General features: G+C 50.6%; 1 protein-coding gene and 1 long non-coding RNA gene across 2 annotated transcripts in view; one reads left to right on the top strand and one right to left on the bottom strand.

Moving 5' to 3' along the window:
* The window catches only part of LOC123810102, a 51,200-nt gene extending 32,307 nt beyond the window's left edge, over window positions 1-18,893 (bottom strand). The window contains exon 1 of the long non-coding RNA XR_006784179.1: window positions 18,737-18,893. This is a non-coding gene — a long non-coding RNA (uncharacterized LOC123810102). The remainder of the gene's footprint in view (window positions 1-18,736) is intronic.
* Window positions 17,441-23,301, top strand: part of PAX6 (paired box 6) — a 28,453-nt gene continuing 22,592 nt past the window's right edge. The window contains exon 1 of the mRNA XM_045825554.1: window positions 17,441-17,575. The gene's annotated coding sequence lies outside the window, so the exon portion shown is untranslated. The remainder of the gene's footprint in view (window positions 17,576-23,301) is intronic.

The raw sequence follows: 23,301 nt of genomic DNA, 5'->3' as shown, positions 1-23,301 counted from the left end.
TGGGAAACCCCAGTGCCTACACTCACAGTGGACAGCTAGAGACCACATCAGAGCACCACCACCCTACCCCTGCACAGTTGATCCTCCACAGAGGGCAGAGGTTGGTGGTCAGTGGTCACAGCCAGTCCTTGCAGCTGTCTGGCCTGGGTAAATCCCTCCCATTGATCTGACAACAGCAACCAAGGCTCCACTACAAGAGGAGGGTATACTCAGCCCACAAGAAGGGTGCACCTCAAGTACCCAGCTTGGGTAATAGGGGAGGCTGTGCCACTGGGCCCTATAAGACACTTACTACATTAAGCCACACTCAAAACATGGAGTCAAAACAGCTCTATCTAATACGTAGAAACAAACACAGGGAGGCTGCCAAAATGAAGAGACAAAAAAAAAAGGCCAAATGAAAGAACAGATCAACACTCTAGAAAAAGAACTAAACAAAATGGAGAGAAGCAATCTATCAGGTGCAGAGTTCAAAACGCTGTTTATAAGGATGCTCAAGGAACTAAGTGAAGACCTCAACAGCATAAAAAAAATCCAGTCAGAAATGAAGACTACTCTAATTGAAATAAAGAACAATTTATGGGGAAACAACAGTACAGTGAATAAAACCATGATCAAATCAGTGATTTGGAACATAAGGAAGCAAAAACAACTAATCAGACCAACAAGAAGGAAAAAGAACCCCCCCCCCCCCAAAAAAAAAACAGGAATAACATAAGCAGCCTCTGGGACAACTTCAAGCATTTCAACATTTACATCATAGGGGCAATAAAAGAAGAAGAGATAGAGCAAGAAATTGGAAATCTATTTGAAAAAATAGTGAAGGAAAATTGCCCTAATTTGGTGAAGGAAATAGACATGCAAGTCCAGGAAGCACAGAGAATCCCAAACAAGATGGATGCAAGGAGGCCCACTCCAAGACACATCATGATTAAAATGCCAAAGTTTAAAGATAAAGAGAGAATCTTAAAAGCTGTTAAAAGAGAAAAGCTGTTATTTACCTGCAGGAGTGTTACCATAAGACTGTCAGCTGATTTCTCAAAAGAAACTTTGCAAGCTGGAAAGGGCTGGTAAGAAATATTCAAAGTCATAAAAAGCAAGGACCTACAACGAAAATTGCTCTACCCAGTAAAGCTACCTTTCAGCATAGGGGGGCAGATAAAAAGCTTCCCAGGCAAGAAAAAATTAAAGGAGTTCATCATTACCAAACCATTATTACATGAACTGTTAAACAGACTTATTTAAGAAAAGAAGATTAAAACTATGAGCAATAAAATGGCAATAAATACATACCTGCCAGCAATTAAATCTAAAGAACAAACTAAGCAAACAAGAAGAACACAGACAGAATCATGGATACGGAGATCGATTTGATGGTTGCCAGATGGAAGGGAGTGGGGAGAATGGGTGAAGGGGTGAGGGGATTAAAAAGTACAAATAGGTAGTTACAGAATAGCCATGAGGCTGTAAAGTACTGTATAGGAAATGCAGAAGCCAAAGAACTTATATTCATGACCCATAGACATGAACAATGGTGTGGGGATTGCCTGAGGGAGTGGAGGTGCTGGGTAGAAGGGGGAAAAGTGGGGGAAAAGTGGAACAACTATAATAGCATAATCTATAAAATATAATAAAAAAATAAAAAATGCAATACCTGACTATTTACTCAAGCAAGATCACTGACCTCCTTTCCCTTACATTGTCAAATTAAAAAAATGACAACAACCAACACAACAATAGCTGTTCAGTGTGAATGAATCAAAATTATACATATTTTTTTGTCAGATCGGTAAAAAATATATATTTTTGGTGTGCAGCAGAATTTTAGTAATTAGTTCACATGTGCCATGAGATGAAAAGGGTTGAAAATCACTGCCCTAGGAGACAGAGGATCCTGGATGTCTGACTGATCACAGAAAGCAGAGCTGTCTGCTGCCCTGAAACAGCACACCTCAGGCCTTCAGGGGAGAGAGGAACACACGTCTACCTTCTTTAACCCACTGAATGCTTACAGATGTTCAAGCTGATCCTGATTAATACAGGTATAGCACCTAAAATGTATGAACTTTTCAAGGGCTTAAAAAGATGTCTGAGCCCTGCCCAGTGTGGCTCCGTTGGTTGGGCCCCATCCTGCAAAGCAAAATGTTGCTGGTTATGTACCTATGTTGAAGGTTTGGTCCCTAGTTGGGGTATGTACAAGAGGTCACTGATAGATGTTTCTCTTCCACATCGATATTTCTCTCCCTCCATTTCTCCCTCCCTTCTCCTCTCTGTAAAACAAACAAACAAATAAACAAATGAAAATTGTAAAAATGTTTGAATTCTGCCTCCTTCCAAAAAATTATTAGCTCCAGATGGAGGCATAGGTGGATGCACCTATGCCTCCACGCACAACCAAGATAGGGACAACAACAATTTAAAAACAGAACAACATCCAGAACTGATAGATAATTGATCTGAATGGAAGTCAGACAACAAAGAAGTTGAAATAGACCCGTTCATCTAGACCAGTAGGAGGGGCAGAGTTGGGCAGCCAGGCACGGGTCAAGGTGCCAAGAGCAGAAAGAGTTTGGACTGGCATGTAAGGCATCCAGGGTGTGCAAGACCACAGCGGGTAGACACTGAGTGCACAAGCAGCAGCTGGCAAACCCCAGCCAAGGGGTGGCAACCAGCAGACCCAGTGAGGCGGTGATTGTAAAGCAAGGCAGTGCACGCAACCCAGGACCCCAGTGCTGGGAAATAGAACCTTGGGACACTGATTGAGGACACCTGTGGGAGTTGAGGTGCACGGAGAGACACCCAGCCTCACAGGAGAGGTCCTTGGAGGATCCCATGGCGTGCACAAGCCCACCCACATGGGAATTGACACCAGAGGGGCCCAGTTTGCTCAGGGGAAGCAGCAGAAGGGACTGAGGTCGACGGAGAACAGAGCAAGCACCATTGTTCCCTCTCAACCCCACCCCCACATACGACATCACAACCCAGTGACTGGGGTGCCCTGCCCTGGTGAGCACCTAAGGCTCTGCTCTTTACTGTAATAGGTGTGACTAGACCCCCCCCCCAAAAAAAAGAGAGAGATGGCTCAAACAGAAGAACAAATCAAAGCCCCAGAACCCATCCTTTTAAGTAACCAAGAGATAGCCAACCTATCAGATGCACAGTTCAAAACACTAGTGTCAGGAAGCTCACAGAATTGGTTGATTTTGGTCACATATTAGATGAACAAATGCAGGCTACAATAAGAGAAATGAAGGAAAATACACAGGGAACCAACAGTGATGGGAAGAAAACTGGGACTCAAAACAATAGAGTTGACCAGAAGGAGGAAAGAAACAACCAAACAGAAAAGAATGGAGAAATAAGAATTCAAAAAAAATGAGGAGAAGCTTAGGAACCTCCAACATCTGAATTATAGGGGTACCAGAAGGGGAAGAGGAAGAGCAACAAGTGGAAAAGTTATTTGAACAAATAATAAAGGAGAACTTCCCCATTCTGGCAAAGGAAATAGACTTCCAGGAAGTCCAGGAAGCTCAGAGAGTCCCAAAGAAGTTGGACCAAGGAGGAACACACCAAGGCACATCATAATTACATTAGCCAAGATTAAAATGAAGGAGAGAATCCCAGAAGCAGCAAGAGATAAGGAGACAGTAACCTACAAAGGAGTTCCCATCAGACTGTCAGCTGATTTCTCAAAAGAGACCTTGCAGGCAAGAAGGGGCTGGAAAGAAGTATTCCAAGTCATGAAAAGCAAGGACCTACATTCCAGATTGCTCTATCCAGCAAAGCTTTCATTTAGAATGGAAGGGCAGATAAAGTGCTTCCCAGATAAGGTCAAGTTAAAGGAGTTCATCATCACCAAGCCCTTATTTTATGAAATGTTAAAGGAACTTATCTAAGAAAAAGATTTAAAAAAACATGTATAGTAAAATGACAGAAAACTCACAATTATTAACAACCACACCTAAAACAAAACCAAAAGAAACTAAGCAAACAACTAGAACAGGAACAGAACCACAGAAATGGAGATCACATGGAGGGTTAGCAACAGGGGTGTGGGAGGAGGAAAGAGGGGGAAAAGGTATGGAGAATAAGTAGCATAGATGGTAGGTAGAAAATAGAAGGGGGGAGGGTAAGAATAATATAGGAAATGTAGAAGCTAAAGAACTTATGACACATGGACATGAACTAAAGGGGGGGAGTGTGGGTGGGAGAGGGTGTACAGGGTGGAGGGGAGTGAAGGGAGGAAATAGGACAACTGTAATAGCACAATCAATAAAATACAAAAAAATATTAGCTCCAAAATATGAAAAAAACCTGTAAATTCAGCATTAATAAATGCTTACATAAATAAAAATGTTAAGGTTTTGTCAACCTGCCAGCTGTACCTCAAATAATCTGTTATATATAAATTTAATAATTTTTAGATCATAAAAACAGAATGAATAATTTATTCCTAACAAAATTTAAAACTCTCAAAAACATTTATAGCTGACAATTACATTGAAATATGGGTACATTTTATTATTTCATATGATGTGCAGTAGGTTTCAAAATAAAAGTGAGTAGGTCCTCGGGTGGCCTCTCATGATGCTAGCTGTCTCTGCCATTGACTGGCTGAGATGCCCAGGTCAAGTCGTTTAGACTCTGAGAATCATTTACCCCATAAAATGGGGACAGATCAGGAAAACAATACTCATTTCACAGGGCTGCAAGGAGAATGAAAAAGTATACCGAAATCGAAAGTACTTTACATGTATTATCAGTATGTATGGAATGAATACTATTACCTTATAGGTTTCCATAGAATCTCAGTATTTAAGGGGATCCAGAAGTCAATTAAGCCTATGGTGCCCAACTCAACAGAAGTATCTGAAACCTTTGAAAAACACAAATTACAAAGCCACTGTCTCCAAAAAGTCTCATTAAGTAGGCCTTAGGATTCTTTAAGCTCCCCTATACATAAGAAACCAGGGATATTGGTTGCTTACACTGGTTTAGAAATGGCTGCCTAGGTGACAGTGTAGGAAGGAGAATGTTCATGGATTATTTTGTTGAATCTTTAAAATTCTGAACCACATGAATGTATAATCATATTCAAAAAGTCATCAGGTTAAAATTTGTTAATATATTAACCAATAAGTAAATAAATGTTCCTGGAAGGCTTCTGATATAGCTGGCCCTGGTTTAGGGAGTACGTCAATTTTTGCAGCCACATGTTCATGCAGATTTAGCCTTCACTGCACCCCCAGATTCCACTTAAACACTCTCGATATCTCCACTCACCTTACTTCCAAAGGAATCCATTCAGTGGCTGGACAGCTATAATTGTTAGCATATTGTTCTGCGTAAATCTGTGTCAAAGTGAGGGATGCTCTAAACACCATCATGAAGCAGGAGGCATGATTTGACCCACAACATAACTGAATTCATTGATGTCAGTGAGGTTTATTGGATAGGATTCTGGTGGGTCTCTGTCACCAAGACAGAAAACTGACATTGATTTTATCTTCAGATTTTTGCTTGACCTACTGAGGTGATTGTGGCTCTGGTTATCAGAGAGCTCTCAAAGTGGAATATGAGCCCTTGTTTAATCAGCACTGTGCCTGTCTTGTCCCTGATTCTTATTATCTAATGCAAATGGGCTTCCTTATTACCTAACATAGGAGAGCCAAGAAACCGAAGCTACAAAATTCAAGCAACTGAGCACTGTGTCGGCCTGGGACAATGTAAGACTTATTGGTAAATGAACATGTCAGTGCCTCAATCCAAATGCACTTTAATAACCAAAAGAGAGAAGAAATTGCTCTGAAAGAAATGATAGGGAAGTGTTTAATTTTGTACTTGGTCCCATAATTTTGGAATAGAAACCAATCCTTTCAACCCAAAAGCCTATTCTAATTGCCCCTACTTTATCCCCCCACCCCTCCACTACTAAATTCCTATTATTTGTTCTCATTTGAATGCTCTAACACCGACAAGTAAAAGAAAGGTTGTTATCAATACAACATCAGCCCCAGATGGATTAGAGGGAGAATGATGTTTGTGGCTCTCTGTAATCCCCCCATGGATTCCAGCATTCAGAATTTCTCCAGGGAATGTGGCAAAGCTGTAGGAAGTCCCCAGAGGCAAAATGTTGCAGGCTGCTCTCTGGTTCAGCTGCCAAATTACAGAAAAAGTAATGCAGGAGAGGAAATGAGAGGAAACTCGTCCTTGCCTGCAACTCAGAGGCAGGTGAGAGCCTGAGTTGTTGCATTCCTCCTGGGGTCCACCATAGCCTGTTTGCCTCTCAGGAACACACCCTTCCATGTAGGTCTTCTGTTTCCAGAATGAACCTCCAGAGCCACCTGCTTCAAGTAGGCTCATAGGGAGCCAGAGATGTGTACTGATGTTGCCTCCAGCCTAGTTCTGCTTCCAAGTTCAAAAATAGATTTGAGGGAGGCTTTGAACAAACTCTTTATAATCTCTGTGCTTGAGTTCCTCCAAATTGAATGGCATTTGCCATTCACTTTCATCACAGAATTGAGGGGAAATAGCTGCAATGGGATTTGTAAAAAAGATTTTGGAGCAGATTGTAAGGAGAACAATGAGACACAACATAACCATTCTTTACTCTTTTAGGCAATAATTTATATTATAGAAATTCATAGTGAACACATAAGTTACAGGAAGACAGAGCATAGATGATTATTCTAATAGAAACTTAGATTGAGATAACAGAATAATAGTAACTGAAAAACTCGGATTCCCGACATGACACCAAAAATATCCTAAATAATATTACAATATAAGCAATTCTAACATTTTCTTTATTTCTACTCTCCAACATTGTTGTCAGCCTTGTATAGAACTATACAATTCTCAGCGTCATGCTGTATTTCATTGAAATAAATTTTCTATAAACAAAAAATCAGCCTCACTTGTCACACATGGAGAGTATGTGATTTTAAAAAAGTGCTGTGTGTAACATACTCATTATACTATAACAGAACGGGACAGAGAAATGAATGCAGGTTAAAGGGTGCTCCTAGAGCACCCAGGCCGGGAAGTGGACACAACCGACATTAACAGTGAGCATTTGAAAGTCAAGAGTAAGCTATTACTAGTTTAACCAACAAAACAGCATTGAAATCAATGTTTTTGTACCATATTTGTGTTTAGAAGTATTTTCAGATTATAAAATGATAGGTACATCGATATTAGGGAATGCTTGGGATATATTTTTTGAAAAACACATTCATTGAAGTGCCATGCCTCCTGGTAGTGTTTGCTCCATTTTGGATAGAAAGTCATTATGTTATTTACATTATATGCAGAAACTAGGGAAATATTTGCACTATTTTCCTCCTTATTTTAGTTTCTCTGAACTTCGCACTCTGGACATAGCTGCTTTGCATCAGATACTAAGACAGAAAAAAAGAAATCCCTACCTCAAATACACAGAAGAGCTAAACAGGGTTTTAATGTTTTCAAGTATTATTTCTACTTTTGCACACTTCATGCACTGTGCCCACAGCAGGAAACAGAGAAGAGGTAAGAGTGAGGCACGGTGAAATTTGATCTTGCCAAAAGCCCATCAAAGGTTTGTTAGATTGATTTTTCTTCCCTGGGAAAAAAAAAAGCAGAAAGGAACAGTGACAGAAAAAAGTCCTTCAACGTTGGACAATCACTGGAGAATACTTAATTTCATTATATAAACAGGGGGGTGAGAGGTCAAGGTAAATTCTATGGGTTTCCTCAGCAAGACAGACTCTCACACCCAAGTTTTGAAACTAAAAACTACAGTATTCCACTAGATGATTGTGCCTGGTGTTTAAAAGGCCCCTGCAGAGAACTAGTCAAAATATTTACATTCCTCTCAGAAACTGTAACGCCAAGGAAAAGAGTAACGTAGTGAGAGGAAGAATCAAAAGAAAAACTTTCCTTCCCCCGGCAGCCAGAAGAGGTGTCATGTCAGGCCGCTGGGTCTTCTGCAACAATAGCCCTGTTCTCTCGGTTTAGATCAGGGATGGAGAACACACCTTCCGGGTGAGTGTTCGTCTACGGCAAGGTGCCTTGGGAGAATTTCGTGTCAAACTTAGGATTGTATCCATTTCTGAAAGGACGTGGATAATAGAAAGCTGTAAGTGGGCGTGTTTGATTATCCAGGTTCTGCACCCTCTCTGTAAACAGACGGGTGAGTGACGGGCACGTATATTTTTCCCATAAAATGCAGCCACTGGCTCAAAGTGAGTCAGAATCTGGCGTAGCAGCGAGTTCGAGCCTGGGCGGCGGCGAGGACGGGGTGGGGGTTGGGGTGAGAAGGACGAAGGAGCAGGCGGGGGCGACGATTAGTGAAGGAAATGACCCAGCTCCCTCCCTTCTGTTTCACAGTCTGCGTCACGCTCCTGCACTCTCCGAGCCTGCGGCAGGCTAGCGGACCGCCGAGTACCCTCCTGAAGATCGCTTCCACCGCCCGGGGTCCTCCAACCTGCGGGAAGCCCCCAAGAGAGACCGAACTGGGGACTTGTCCTGGCCGGGCCAGGCCTGGGGCCGGCGGGACTTCTCCCATCCCGGCGACCCTCGACGTGTGCGCAACGCTGGCAGTTCAGAATTGGGGCCTGAAGCCACCGCCGAGGCCGACCCGCGTGGAGGCGACGCAGGGCGCGGGGACACCTGGACCTGCCCGGCCGCGACTGCCCTGCTCCCTCCGCCCGAGTTCTAGGCAGAAAAGCACCCTCTGACCAAGGATTAATAGTAATACTCCATTATTCCTGTTAGAACAAGTTAATGTAAGGGTTGGGCTGCCAGGCCCCGGGCAGGGTCACGTGCGCCCCCGTCACTCCGGCTCCCTTCGCCTCTCCGGTTCGAGTTATGCCATCAAGCTAATATATTGTGACTGCTCTTCTCTCCTGTGACAAAGGCTTGCAGCTGCCTCCAAATCAATAGACGTCAAAGAAATATGAAAACAATCATGACACAAAACTTAAATCCTGGCTGGAGCCTACATAATCAGAACCGTGCTTCTGTTCTCCAAGCCGCCGATTAATTTATCCCAAAGTTTAGTCGAATTTTTATTCCGGTACCTTTTTCCCAGCAGATCCTGCTACATCTGTCGGGTTTGTAATGTAATTTGTAATTACTGCCCTTCATGTGGTCCGGTGCCTTGAACCATCTTTAATTAAAAGCATAATTAAGGGAAGATCTAAAGAAAGACAATTACCAGATGGTCTTCCTCCCCCCGCCCCCCCCCCCCCCGCCAAGGCGGTAGTTTCGAAGAGAGGGGCGCAAGGTCTGTCCCCTGGACCCCGCGCCTGGGGAGGGGCCGGCGGGCCCCAGTGGCTCTTTCTCACCGCAGAGGCCCGGACCCAGGGCCCACCTCCTCTTGCTCTGGCTGGAGCCCAGAGGCTCGGCCGAGGCCGCGCCCCAAGGTGAGCTCCAGCGACCCCGCGGTGCGGAGACCACGGTTGTCCACATGCTCTTTCCCTGGGGTCTCAGAGGTATGGGCTGCCTGCGGGGGAGGCCGGTGCAAGTTCAAGGCCGAAGCAAATTCCATATCCGGAAGGGGGCCCCCTGCCCTTCGCGCAAGCCTGAGAGCTCAGGAGCAGAAAGTTCGCGAGGGTTGGAAGAAGGGGAAAGGAAGAGGGAAGGTCGGCTGTCTCCGAGAGGGCAGGCAGCCTGGCGACCGGGCCCCAGCCAAGGCTCTCCCTAGACAGGGTGGGGCTAGGGTAGGAGCCGGGGGACCTGTCCCGTGCAAGTCGGAGAACGCCATCGCCCGCAGCCCCGTCTGGCAAAGTGGCCCCTTGACGACGATTGTCTCGGCTGTCGGCTCCTCGGTGTCCACTCGTCCCTGGGATTTTCAGACAAGTTTTTTTTTTGGGGGGGGGGAGAGGTTACCAACCCTGTCCCGCCCCCACACCCCCGAAATGAATAATGCAGGCAAGAGCCAAGATTTCAGCGTTAGCGCCGCGTTGCCCGGGCGGCTGGCTTGGAGGATCCCGAAGTCGGATAATGAAAATCAAACTGTTGTTGTTCGGCGGGGATGTCATTATGTGACTGTTCACATTCAAAGTCGGGCGGCAATGCATTGTAATCACTTCAATTATCTTCAATACACTTTCTTTAAGATACGAGTTGTCAAAGATTTTTTTTTTTTTAAGTACATTCTTGCTGCTCCGTGGGTCCATTTTCCAGACGGTTTGTTGCTCTTGCTGCCTAATTTGGTTCCGGCTTTTATTCCCCAGCCTCATTCTCTTACAGAGACTCCGGCGGAGTGAGCGAGCCCTCGCCGCTTCTCTAGCACTGTGGGCCGGCTACGCAAGTCCGAAATTGCCTCCGTGCGCCTGGCGCGCACATTTTGGTTGCTTTCAGCTTTAATTAACTTTGAACAACAAATATGCCTGGAGCTCTAGATCTGGTGTCGCCGTGGGGAAGGGGGACCGACGTATTATACTCTGCGTCTTCCCCAGCCTAGGAGGTGGGCTGGCTGCAGCAGCCTGCGCCCCCGGAGGCCAGCGCGGTGCGTCAAGAAGGCACGTGCTGGACGGTGCCGGAGCCTCCGAGATCCCTGAGAGAGCCCTGGACCGTCTTCTTCAAGCGAGGAGAACTCCGGGAAAAGCCAAGACCAGCAGGGTCTGCTCTCCTTTGTTGAAACTCCCCCCAGCCCAGCTTGCTCCCTCTTGTCCCTGAACGTGAGGCGGTGGCCAGTTGGATGTGGTGTCCTGGAGGCCGGCAAAGCTCCCTCCACCCCTAGCCAGAGCAGAGAACGTTAGGGGTCGACTTTGAAGCCTTACGTCCATCGCTCCGATTAGGACTAATCCCGATCTTTACACTAATATCGCCTCTTGGGTTTTTATTATACTCATTTGGGAGGAAATGAGCTCTTGCCAGGAAAATAGCACCCCGCACCCCACTTTTCATAGCTGCGCAGGGCCGGGGCCTGAACCCTGCGGGTAATCCTAGAGCGACGGATATTATATTTGTGAAATGTTCTTTTGTTGAAGCTTTTAACACCTTCTTATAACGAATCATTTGTTCTTTTCTCTTTAATTTTGATAGACAATTAGCCATCAGAGATACATCAGTTGACTGTAACCGAGCATTAAACTCGCCTTTATGTAACGCTAATTTAGCATAGCTGCTTTGTTTAACTTTGCTATATAAGAACCAGGTTTTGTAGCAAAAAAAAAAATAGGTGTAATTTTATGTGGGGTTTCATTTCTTTTGGCCCTGGACGCCGCAAGCCCTCTCGTCTTTGTGAAGCGCTCTGCCGGGCCCTGACGCCATTTCCCGTGCCCAGCACCTGCAGGCTGGGGGTGGGGGAGGGAATTAGCATTGATATAGATTTAGTTGAAATGTAATCTCTTAAATCTGTCCAAGATTCGGGGAGATAATTACACTTTCACTGAATTGCCAGGGGTCAGCGTCTCAGAGGACCTGAGGAGTTGATTTACTAACAATAGTGTTACATAAAAAATGGCGTTTGAGATTATAATGTTAATGGCTGCGGTCGCTGGGGAATGCGGCTGCTTCCTACTAATTCCATGTAACTTGTTTTTTGTTGTTGTTGTTGTTTTTTTACCTCCCGCTTCCCCGACCTCCCCTTCTCGAGCTCCGTCTTTGGAAAGATGCAGAGCTTCGCGGTGTTTAATTTGGTGGCAGGCACCTGGAAGTGAGGACGCTAGAGCTTGGGGCTGACACGCCTTTTCTGAGAGTGCTGGTGGTGACGGGTTGTGTGTGTCCTCGACAGCAAGGCTGGGCTCTTTCTACCGCGCGAGGACCTGTTCAAGGGCGCGGGCTCCGGACACGCCGCGGCGAGCCTCCGGCAGGAGCAGGAGCGGAGCGCAGCGCAGAAAACACAGGCGGACCAAGTGCACCCGGGAGAAGCGGCCCTCTCAGGCCCTGGCCTCCTCGGTCCGCCGGGAACGGGACTTGACCCGCTTACAGCGACCTCGAGCTCCCCAGCTGGTCTAGGACGAAGCCCAGTTCTGTGCCCTACTCTCCCGCACAGGCCGCACTTCTGGCCCAGCAGCCTCAGACCTACAGGCGCTCACTTCCCACCCCTAACCTTCCGAAGTTCCAGACGGTTTGGTGAAAGGTCGGGACTTTCGTGCAGAAATACAAAAAGGCCGGGAAAACCGAGAGATACCGCAAAGTCCAGGCTCTACTTTGGGGTGGGGATAAGGTTTAAAACTAACAAGTCAGCCTACCCTGCGGTGGAGACAGTTAAGGAGTTCACACTCCCTGCACACTTGTCAAACTCATGTCAGACTTTACCCACATTAGTCTCCATCCACAGACCTTAGACTCCATTGAAAAGCCCATGGCGGCCCCCAACGTATAGTTCCTCTAGGCAATTCTGGGGCTTTGCTCCTTCTAAAGCCTCACTAAACCTTACTTGAATGACCTCTGGTCACCCAGGGACCGCCAGTGGGCTTGTCCCCATCCATGGGCCAACAAAGAGCCCCAGAAGTTGTGTGCAAAAGTGAAGGGAATGAGTAGTGAAAAGCAGCCCCTCTTCCTGGGTGGCACGAAAAGAACTGGGTTTGTGGCCTCCTCCAGGATGGTGCTGGGCCCGGCAATAAGAGGAATCCCTAGCCTGGAGCATCCTCAAACCACACCAGGGTTCGGTGGCCTAGGCCCATACCCAGAATCCAGAAACTCGGATACCCTCCTGAGAGCTTGATTTTGGAGCCTGAATGGGTGGCCTGTGCCCTCGGGCTCTTACTCCTCGCAGGTGACGTGGAGGGGCAGAGAGAGGGGTGCAGACCCGGGTGCAGGCCTTGCACAGGCCCTCCCTTAGGCTGGGAGTTCTGCTTCTGTGAAGGGTACCAGAGCCATGACTTGTTTGTTGGTTCGATCAAAAGAAGGAGCCACCTCTTAGCCTAATGCACCCTCACCCACCTCGTCGAGCTGCTGAAAGACTGGCTGGGCACACATGGCAGGCGGGTGCCCTCAGGAGCTCACTCTCCAGCCCATCAGGGAGAGGCCTGCGTGCCCAAACCCTTGTCACTGGGGGCAATGAGGGGGTCTCTGCACATCTTGCCTGTTTAGATCAGTGCCCCCTTCTCTTATATGTAACAGTAATATATATATATATGTTAATTGAAAACTTTTGAATTTAAAAAGGTTGTGACAAGTTATAATTTGTCCTGTCAATGCCTGGAATCCTTATTTATCTCTTTAGCTTGCCTTTCGCTCGCGCCTGTCAGCTAACAGCTTGCCTAACTCGTTGACTTCCTCACTCATGGCACGGAAATGACAAATGTGCTGTTTTATCCGTACAATTTATTTCATTATTGTTGCCAGCACGAAGCATCACAATCAATCATAAGGAAGTCCAGTTGGCAGATGTCAATCTTGGTATGTTTTTGTACGTCTCAGTCTATATTTAATCCAATTATAAGGGTCACAGAGTAAGTGCCAATCCTCTTGTTACAACTCACATCTTATTTAAGATTTAAAGTAAAAAAAAAAGTCAACTCGATCACATGGACATTTTGGGGGAAGGGAAGGGATGTCTTTAAACCCCCCTACCTCTCTCTCTCTCTCTCTCTCTCTGTCTCTCTCTCTCCCTCTCTGCCTCTCTCTCTCTCTGCCTTCTCACTTCCAGTTTAAATTATACAGCCATCCCTTTTTATTAAAAAAAGAGTTGTGGGGAATCCCAGTTTTATGCGCATTTGTGTGCAAATGAGGTTCTCGTTATTTTGCTAAAGTAGAGGCAGGCTTAATGATGAGAGATCTTTCCGCTCATTACCCATTCAAATACAATTGTAGATCGAAGGCAGCCTTGTCACGTTGAGGAAAAGTGAATTTCTAACATCCAGGACGTGCCTGTCTACTTTCAGCGAATTGCATCCAATCACCCCCAGGGAATTCAGCTAATGTCTCAATCTCCACCCGGACAAGGGAGAGAAAGAAATCCAACATGGTGCCACACACTGACCAACTGACTTAACCTGAAAATGGTTAGAAGGAAAGGAAAAGCAGAGTTTCCTCAAATTGGATGTACCTTGAGATTTTTCTTAGTGAGAAAGCAAACTGAGAGGATTTGCAGATTTTCCCAAATGTCTAAGAGAACTTTATGTTGGGCTAGAATGGATAGAAGAGAGAATAAACTAAGTATTTCTCTGAATAAGAGCAGGAAAATAATCGAGTAACAGAGAAACCACAGCACTGCATACAGTCATACCATTATGAAATCTTTTAGACCTCAATGAAGAGACGGCAAATATTACGCTCCCTAAATATTTTCCTTTTGGTGCTCAGCTTCACAAAACATTCCTCCATTTGAAATGACACACAACATACATGGTATTTTTTTTCTCAACTAGTCAGGGGCTTTCCCCTCTCCTCTTATTAATTTTTATCTGAAAAAGTTTTATTAAACCCCTTTATAAATGAACACCCACCCAGGAGCAATCATTCTAAATACAGACGTTAACAGGGTGCATTAGCATTCAGACTTAATAAAATGAAATTAAATACTGAAGTGGAAAAATCCATTTTTGCTTTTCAATTGTTGCCAGACTCAATAGCCATTGTCAAGACAAATACTAAATCACCCTAAGGCACAGATCCTGCTTGAGGGGCTTCCAATCGAATCGGCTTTATTTGCCTAATGTGGGGTGGGGGGGAGGGAGGGGGGAGGGAGGGAGGGTAGAGAACGAACAAACCCTGGACTAGAACAACAGATCTCAGCTACAGTTCAAGTCAAGAATGGATCTATGGTCCCCTGTCTCGCTCTCCTTCCAAGCAAGCCTCGCTCTCTAACCATCCCTCTGCTTTTCTTCCTCCACCCTTACTTCTACCTCGGGACCCTCACCCGCTTCCACACTCCCCGCCTCGCTTCTCCGGGCTAGTGGGGAAGTTCTGGGCTTTCGGCCAGTCTTAGGCCCGGGGCTGACCAGGGAGGCCCCGCAGACCCGGCGGCTGCCGAGCTCGCTCACTCCTGCTGTTTTGGAACTGCCCTGGGTGTCACAGAATTTCTGTTTCTGGCCCTTTGCCCCCTCCCTACAGATTGCACTCCGCACCCCGGGTTTCATCGTGTCGATGACGCCCCAGGGCCGCCCGCGGTGCTCTCTAGCTGCCTAGACAGTCTGCCTGTGCCCAGGCAGGGCCAGGCCAGGCCTCAAGGGCTGGGCACACTACAAGGGGGCGGGCCGGGCCGCCCCCAAGGCCTGTGGAAGGTTCCGGGGTCACGAGCCACCCTGGGACCAAGCTTTGGCAGAGGCGAAACTTGCCCTCCCCAGTGGCGACCCGGCATCAGCCTCCTCCCGCCCTGCCTTCTGTGCCCAGGACAAATGGAGAGAGGCTCGTGCGTTGGCCCGGAGCGCAGAGGGGCCTAGCCCGGCCTCGCCTCCACCGTCCGGCGCTCCCGCGTCGCTCGAGCGCGCCCTTTATTGACAGGCAGATAAGAACGCCCGGACCGTGGCGTTTCCAGCGTCTCTCTCGAGCACCCTGCCGCGTTGCAGGGATCCGCGCACTCTTAATGGTCTGGACTCCAAACAAGCCCGGAGCAGCCTTCCCCGCGGCCTCCCTTCCGGACAAAGGGGGTGGGTGGTGAGCGAGCCGCTGACACGAACGAGGGAGCTAAGGAGGCCTGCTCAGGCCCGGGGCCTACACGCAGTCCAAACTCTAAGGCAGACCGTGGAGCTTGGGAAATCTCAGGACGTCTGGGGCGGAGAGCTGGATCTGGCCCTGACGGGAGCTCGGGCGTTTGCCAAGAAACTAGGTCAGGGAAGAGTGCTCGTGGCGGTGGAGAAACCCGAGCAAACGCCTCTCTGAGTGCCACTCCCCAGTGGAGCCAACTTGGGGGAAACAGGACCACATTAGCGTTCTGGCGCAGATATGAGTGGTAGGTGGCGAGGGCGGGGGGCGGGGATGGATGCTCCTTGCCCCTGACACTGGAAGTCCAGAGAGCTGGGTGGAGAAAATTGCGGGCACCGTCTGTAAATAAGAACCACACCTAGACCTTTCCACCAAGAGGCTCCCATTCTCCTCCACACTTCTACCCTGCCCTCAGACCCTCGAAGGGCCGAGGAAAGAAAATCAAGTTCGGCAGGGAGCTGGCCTGGCCAAGAGGAGCGGGCAGACTGGCTGCCTAGAGCCTCCTCCTGGAAGATTGCAAAGCTCCACACTTGCCCAGGTGTGCTGGAGGCGGGAGCAGGAACCGCTTGACCTGTCGCTCGCCATCTGTGCTGGTTGTCCCTTTGCTGCCCCCACCCAAGCAGGTGAACAGGAACTGGCCCTGCGGCCCTCCTCAGGCCTAAGCGTCTCCTTCCCAGCTTTAACACACACGTGTCCAGGTCCATGCCTCTGCTGAGCTGCTTAAAGACAACTCCACGCCCCCCTCTACTTCCGCTCCCGAGCCACTCGGTCGCGCAAACCCTGCCCCTCCGGGCTGGACTTCTGTCACTTCCACGTTGGAGACCCGGATGGAGGCTGAGAATGAAGGGATTGGACATTGAGAAGCCTCCTCCCCTGTTGAGGGTTAGGGGGAGAGACCCGGGAATGACAATGCGGGCTTTAAGCCCTCATCCCTAGACAGGTAGTCCCAGCTCGACTGAGCCATCTCCCAGTCTACCCTGAGCGTGAGAGGAAAACAAGCACAGACCCCCAAGCCCTTATCCTGCTTACCCCGCCCCAGTGTCTGTGGTTTCCTCGGCTTCGGGAAGGGTAATCTTGATTTAAGACTCTAGAACTTTCCTGGTTTCCTCCTCTGGGCTACAAAGTCAACAGTTAACCCCAAAGTCAACGACTAATAAAAAAATCACCTACATTTTCTATGTGACTGGAGCCTATGAAGGCTCAAGGAGGCGAAGGGAGCCCGAGCAGGTGCGGTGGCTGCCCTTAGGAGAACCCAGCGGGCCTGGAGAGGACTTGGCCTAGCCTGGGAGAAGGGATCGCTCGTCCGCTCCCCGAGCCTCCGTCTGTGCCCAGCTGGTGACTCGTAGGCTTGAGGGCATGGTTGGGATGCCCATCACTCGTTGAGCTCCTCCTGAAAAACGATTCCTGCAAGAGGACCTTTTTAACCGCGGTGCAACTTTCGGGGTCCTCCGAAGTGACTCCCTCAGGGATCGGAGGAGGGGAAACGCTGGGCACCCGGGAAGGTAGCTGGTAGGGGAGACCCCTGGTTCCAAGAGGGAAGGCGGAGCGCACTCCGGAGGGCTAGTTTTCTTGGGCTGACTCCACGCCCTAAGGGCGGGCGGGCGGGCGGGTCGGGGCCAGGTTGGGCGCGGGCAGCCACGGGCTGGCCCAGGAAGGACACGGCATTGCTTAGAGCCGGCCAAACTCCGGGTAAAGAAGGAGGAGGCTACAGCCCGGCCGTAGCGCTCGTGGGCGCAGGGCCGAGCCCAACTCTGGCCGCCATGACGTCACGCGGGGCCGGCAGCCAATGAGGACCGCGCTGGCAAGGATATTAAGGAAAGTTAGCGCCTGCCTGAGCACCCTTTTTTCTTATCATTGACATTTAAACTCTGGGGCAGGTCGTCGCATAGAAGGCGGCTGTCAGATCTGCCACTTCCCCTGCCGAGCGGCGGTGAGAAGTGTGGGAACCGGCGCCGCCAGGCTCACCTGCCTCCCCGCCCTCCGCTCCCAGGTAACCGCCCGGGCTCTGGCCCCGGCCCGACCCGGAGCCCGCGCCGCCTCTCAGCTGCCCGCGACGGGTGTCCCCCAATTCCAAGCCCACCTCAAGTAGCCCAGGGGCTTGATTTTTGCCTTTAAAAGGAGGAATACAAAGATGTAGGGGAGTTACGGAAGGCGGAATTGGACAGGGGAGGAGGGGGTGTCTTGTCTTTGCGGAGCGTGCTTTTCCACAAAAGTAGCAAAATGTTCCAGTCCCCAGAGCGGACTTACCGTTGGGTGTTGGGGTGGGGTGAGAGGGGCGGGGAGATGGAGACGGGGATCAGCCGCTGCTGTCTGCAGAAGCCGTTCGCTACTGTGAGAAATGCAGGAGGAGGGACGCAGTTTGCACCCAGACCTCCCCCTAATCGCAGTTCACCGCATTCATGCGCGAAGTCCTCACCCGCTCCTGCAGCGCGTGCAGCAAAAGTTTCCCGCGATTGCAAAGTGTAGACGGTCAGACCAAAACAAAGTCATAGAGATGGGAGTTCGTTTCTCAAAAGGGAGCTGAGGACTAAAGAATGCTATCGGTGGAGCGGGGCAGCGCGTAAAGCCCCCAGCGTGTGATTTGAGCTTCACTTCGGACGACCTAATAATTAGCGATTCTCACTGAGCTAGAACGCGGGCTCCGGTTACCGCGGGCGCTGCGCTCGCTGCCTCGGTGGGAAGTCTGGGCGCCAGCGGACCCCATACGCTCAATGCCAGGAAGGCAGCGCCCGCGACTCTCCTGCCCCCGGGCAGCTTCAGCCGGGTGCCAGAAGTTTCTCCTAAGTGGGCCAAGGAAGGAAAAGACCCCGAACTTAGACTAACCCGTGGCTCCGCGGGGCGGAAGTTCCAGGAGACCAGCCACAGGCGGCGGGAGACGCCAGGGCAGGCTCAGGCAGGGCACAGCAGCACCCGCCAGGGGGTTAGGGAGGTGCCTAGGTCAGGCCCGGGCTCTCTCCCTCACTCCCACTGTTGCTCTTGGCGCCCCCTCTCTAGAACTTCTGGGGGGTCATCTTTGGAGGACGTTGGTATCGCAGGCACCTGTGACGGGTGCCAGGGACCAGGGCCCAATTCCGAGAGGTGGCCATCCCCTGCCCACCTCGCCTGGAAAGCAGGGGAACGAGGGAAATGGTCACCGGGCAGAGCACCTTACCTGAATCGGGGTCCTCTCCTCCTCGAGTTCCTTTCTCTGGAGCTGAGGAGCTAGCAGGTTGCCCACTTCGCTGTGGGAAGTGGACCTTCTCCTCTAGTCATAAATCAAATCCAGCCATCCTCCGGCCTCCTCCCTCATTAGAGATGTTTATTGGAGATTGTGTTTATTCGGCTGTCAGGGCGAGAAAACGCAGTGACATAATTACCTCTGACCAGAGTGCTCGCCCCGCTCCCAGGGCAAGCTGGGGACCTCCTCTGCCGCCTTCTCGCTCCCGTGCCCTCCTTCCTCGGAGGGCGTACGTAGTTGGCTGATCTTTTTTTTCCCTTGGACCCGCTCATATCATTTGGATTATTGAACGAGCTGCTATTCAAATTTCCCCAGGGCCAGGAATTTATTTATTTATTTATTTTAGAATTTGAAAGGAAAACCGAAGGGAACCTAACGCCCCTCCAGGGCGGAAGGGGGCAGCGCGGGAGAGACGGAAGGAGAGTCTCCCTGCGCAAACTTTCCGGCCCTCCTGGCTGGGGCGCGCGGGTCCAGACGCCACCCGGCGCCAGAGCCTGGCCGGAACAGTGGGGAGCTGACCAGGAGGGATAGATGCTTCTATTGGTTGTGTTATTTGTTGTTTTAGTTTCCATTCTCGCTTCTCTCCGGGGGAGACTTCAGCGCCCCAGGCTGAGGATTCTTAAACTCTTCCAGGCCGAACTCAGGGAGCCAGCCCGCAGCTCCTCGCCCGTGTCTTGCCCCAGGGCTGCCCCTGGGCATCAGTTTTCCCTACTAGCGAGGTTTGTAAGTCATCATCTGTGAGACTGAGTTAGGAAGTGATGAAAAGCGCCGAATTATTCTCTAATTGAAAAGTACTCTCTCTCTCTCTCTCTCTCTTTTTTTTTTTTGTTATGGCGCTGACAAATATCTGGGATCCTGGCTTTTGATCCGTCACTGCCGCTTCTGTTCTCCAATCACTAATAAAACTCGCATTGAGCCTTTCAGTGCCTTGATTAACAGACATATTAACTCTTACTGGTGTGGGGAACAGCTTGTCCCAATCAATGTCATTTTAAGAGCCGTCAGGATACGCTTAGCTCCGGCTCTCTGGCTGCTCAAGCGAACCAGCCATGACATTTGCTCCCTCCCCCTTCCCCAGCTTCAAATCCTTCTGCAAAGCTCCCAGTTCCCAGCCCGAGTGTTCCCTGCTCCACTCTGGGACAAACTATGGCCTTGGTCCCTGGCCATTAAAATAGGCAGCTGTTTAGAGAAGGGATCTCCAGGGAGAAGAGACTGAGGTGGCTTTGCCTTGCTTTTCGTTTGAAGCTAAACTCTTGCCTGTGGAAGGCAGAGGTTATAGGAAGGAGAGATGGGATACCATCCTGGAAAAGCAAACTTTCCTGGGAACCCTATTTGCAAAAAACCAGAGAGTGCCACTGATTGCAAATGTACTACACATCAGGAGTTTTAAACCTGGGCCCTATCTGGACAGCAGCATGTAAGTTCCAGGAAGCAAAGGACTGGGAGTCTTTTTGGAAACCCAGTTGGACAATGTTTTTTAAAAATTATTTGGAGGAGGGGTAGAGAAAGAGAGATGCTTGCTGCCTAATGTGAATGGAAGAGGACCTAACCCATTTGCCATTTGGTAGGAGGCCAGCGCAGGCCCGCCAGGACAGGCCAGGGCTCCGAGGCTTTTCCCAGCCATTCCTGACCACAGAGCAGACCACCAGGTCTGCTCCCGACTCATTTCGGCTTTCCTGGCACCCCAGGCTCTGCCAAGCTGCGGGGTGAACTGGAAACCTGCAGGCTGTTGGAGAAAGGAGAGGGAGAAAGGCCTCGAGTGGAGGAAGCAACTCGAACTGGGCAGCAGGGGTGGACGCCTTTGCCTTTTGTGCTCATTTAACCTCTTTTGCCAGCTCTGCTGTCGAGGGAACCCACCTGCCAGGGCTAGCAAAGAGATAGCCTTTTGAGTCTCTGCAAAGTGACGCAGGTGTCTGCGGAGACTTTCCTCCTTCAAAGAAAAGCTCGTCTCCACCCTTCCCAGCGCGCCAGCACCGCGCCTCTGCTAGGCGTTGGAAAGCGGGATTCAGAGGTGCCGCAACACCGGGTGGGAGACTCTTGGTTCCCAAGCCCAGAACCAAAAGCACATCTCCCAAGAGCTGGGCGCGTCTTTGACTCGCCAGAGGCCGCCTGCAGACCGGAAACCTGCGGAGTAGGCAACCGCGAATTCCTGGGACCGCTGGCGGCGAGATGCCCGCCTGACCTCACATTGACGAACCAATACTGGCCAGAGGCTCCCGGTGCTCTCCGGTGAGCGGCGAGCCTCCGCGCAAGCAGCCTCCCCCTACCGGGTGGGATGACCCCGGCGGCCCCTGCGGGAACTAGCCGAGGAGCTGTCCACTGCGGGCGCCGGGAAGGAGGGAGGAGACTTGGGGAGAGGCGGGAAAAGGCGAGACAGAAACCGAAGGCGCGATCCCCCCTACCCCCCACCCCGGCCTGGAAGGGTCTCGGTGGCGTTGGGAGCCGCAATTAAAATGGCGACCTGCGAGCTGTCTCAGTTTCGCGCACACCTCTGCCCCCGGCGCGCGGCATCCGCGTCCCGGCCGCGGCACTTTGCAGAGGGCGCAAGGCGCCCCCCGAGGTAGAACAGCGCTCCCATCCTCTTTGAAACTGGCGTGGAGGAAAGAGCAGGAAATCGCGCTGTCCAACTCTCTCTCCTTAAACTTTGAAAACTCTGCCTCCCTCGGGTCTGAGCCCCCCCCCCATCCCAAATATTGACACACTGGAAACAGCTAAGTCCTTTTTGTTTCTTGTTTGTGCAGTGGGGTTTCCAAGAGTCCTTCCCGGAGCCCCCACCCCACCCCCACCCGATGACGTCAGTGGCATTCACTCCCAGCTCCTCGCTGCTTATGATTTTTTTGTTGTTAAAACTTTTCTCCGAGGTGAGATAGGGGCTGGAGGGTGGGAGAAGGAGCCGATTCAAAGAGCGAGTGCCCAGGGGGGAAATAGCAACAAGATTACGGCCGCTGCTTTCCGAGGCAAAGCTTAAGAAGGTGCTAATCCACTCGGTCGCTAATTGAAAGGTTGTAAAAATGATATTTGCCTCCAGTTCGGACAGAGACTCTGGGCCTCCCCCCGCCCCTCGCTTATGCCCAGTGGACTTGAATGCAAGCTTCTTGAATGCTTGTTTGAGAAGCAAAAAGGGAGAGGAAAGGAACGCAGGCTCTCGCGGGTCTGGCCCCGGAATCCGGAAAAGTCGCGGTCCTACGAAATCTGGCTTAGGAGACCGCCGGCCCGAGCGCTCGGAGCCACCTGCTTCACTTCTGGCCTGGGTTTTCTGCGGGCGCGCAGTGCACCTGGGCCGCAGCAAGGGCGGTTTCAAGACCGAGGAAGCCAGCCGGTTGTGCTGCCCCCAACGCTGGCCCAGGCTCGAGCTGCCTGCGTTCTTCCCGAGCTGTGCCCAAGCTTCTTAGTCTCGGCGGTACTCGGTCCGGGCTGGGGACGAGGATGCGAGGCCCACACTAGGCCCCGCAGCACCAGTGCAGCCTGCAGCGTCCTCGCGGCTACAGCTCCTGCGGGCGGCTGCCGTACCGCCTGTTAGCCGCGACTTCAGAGCGTACAGACTTTATTGATGAGCTCTGACTTTCAGCACTTTTAATAAGAGGAGTCAAGTGTCCTCCGTGGTGGCTTCATTTCAGTCTCCCTGCTTGAGCTCTTCCAAACCCTATACTTTGCCGGGTCTTGAGGTGTGTCCCCCATCCTCGGACTTCCCCTTTCCCCCCGTGCTACGGCCTGCAAGCTCCGAGAGGGCTCGAGACTTCTTCGAAGGACTAGGCGGCCGCTCTCTTCCTGTCACCTTAACTGCGGCTCCGAGGGGCGCCTTTGGAGTGTACTGAGGTGTGTCCTAATTGTCCGGCATTCAACAAATGGACTTCTGGTGTGTGGTCAGAAGAGAAAAGTCATTTACCTTCTTTCCTCCCCGGGTTTTCTGGCAACAGTTGAAGGGGAGCTGTCTCCGTGGACTGAGAAGACCCAGGAGAAGGAATCGTGGTGCCGACACACCTGCACCACACAGAGATAACCTGTGGCACACACCGATACACGCTGAGACACCGACGTCGCCAGCGAGGACACACACACACACACACACACACACACACAATCTCTCCCAGCATTGGTCATCCCCCTCCCCTCTTAACTCCCCCTGGCGTCCCCTCCTCTTGGGCGCTTGGAAAAGCAGTCGCACTTAGTCAACAAATGGCACGTGGGAGAAGTTGGTGAGTGTTTGGTGAGGACTCTTCAGGGCTTTTCACAAGAACCCTCTGTACACAAAGTAAGTGGCGTGTTTGCTCGGGCCTCTCCATCCCGGCTGTGTCTCCGCTCCGCTGCGCACCGAGGCTTCCGAAAGGAAAAAGAACAGAAGAAAGGGTCGGGGGAGCGAGGGGGGTCGGGGGGAGTGGGCAAGCTCGGGAGGCCTGGGCTGGGAAGGCCGCCCGGCCTCGCCGAGTTTTCAGCCTGGCGGCCTCTTCTCGGCCTAGGCTTCGCTTCAGCCTCCGCCGGAGTGTTGCAGCCGAGACCCA

The sequence above is a fragment of the Phyllostomus hastatus genome, unplaced genomic scaffold, assembly GCF_019186645.2.
Source record: "Phyllostomus hastatus isolate PE091 unplaced genomic scaffold, TTU_PhHast_1.1 phas_scaffold_585, whole genome shotgun sequence".
NCBI classification, from domain to species: Eukaryota; Metazoa; Chordata; class Mammalia; order Chiroptera; family Phyllostomidae; genus Phyllostomus; species Phyllostomus hastatus.
This window is presented reverse-complemented; position numbering and strand designations above follow the sequence as displayed.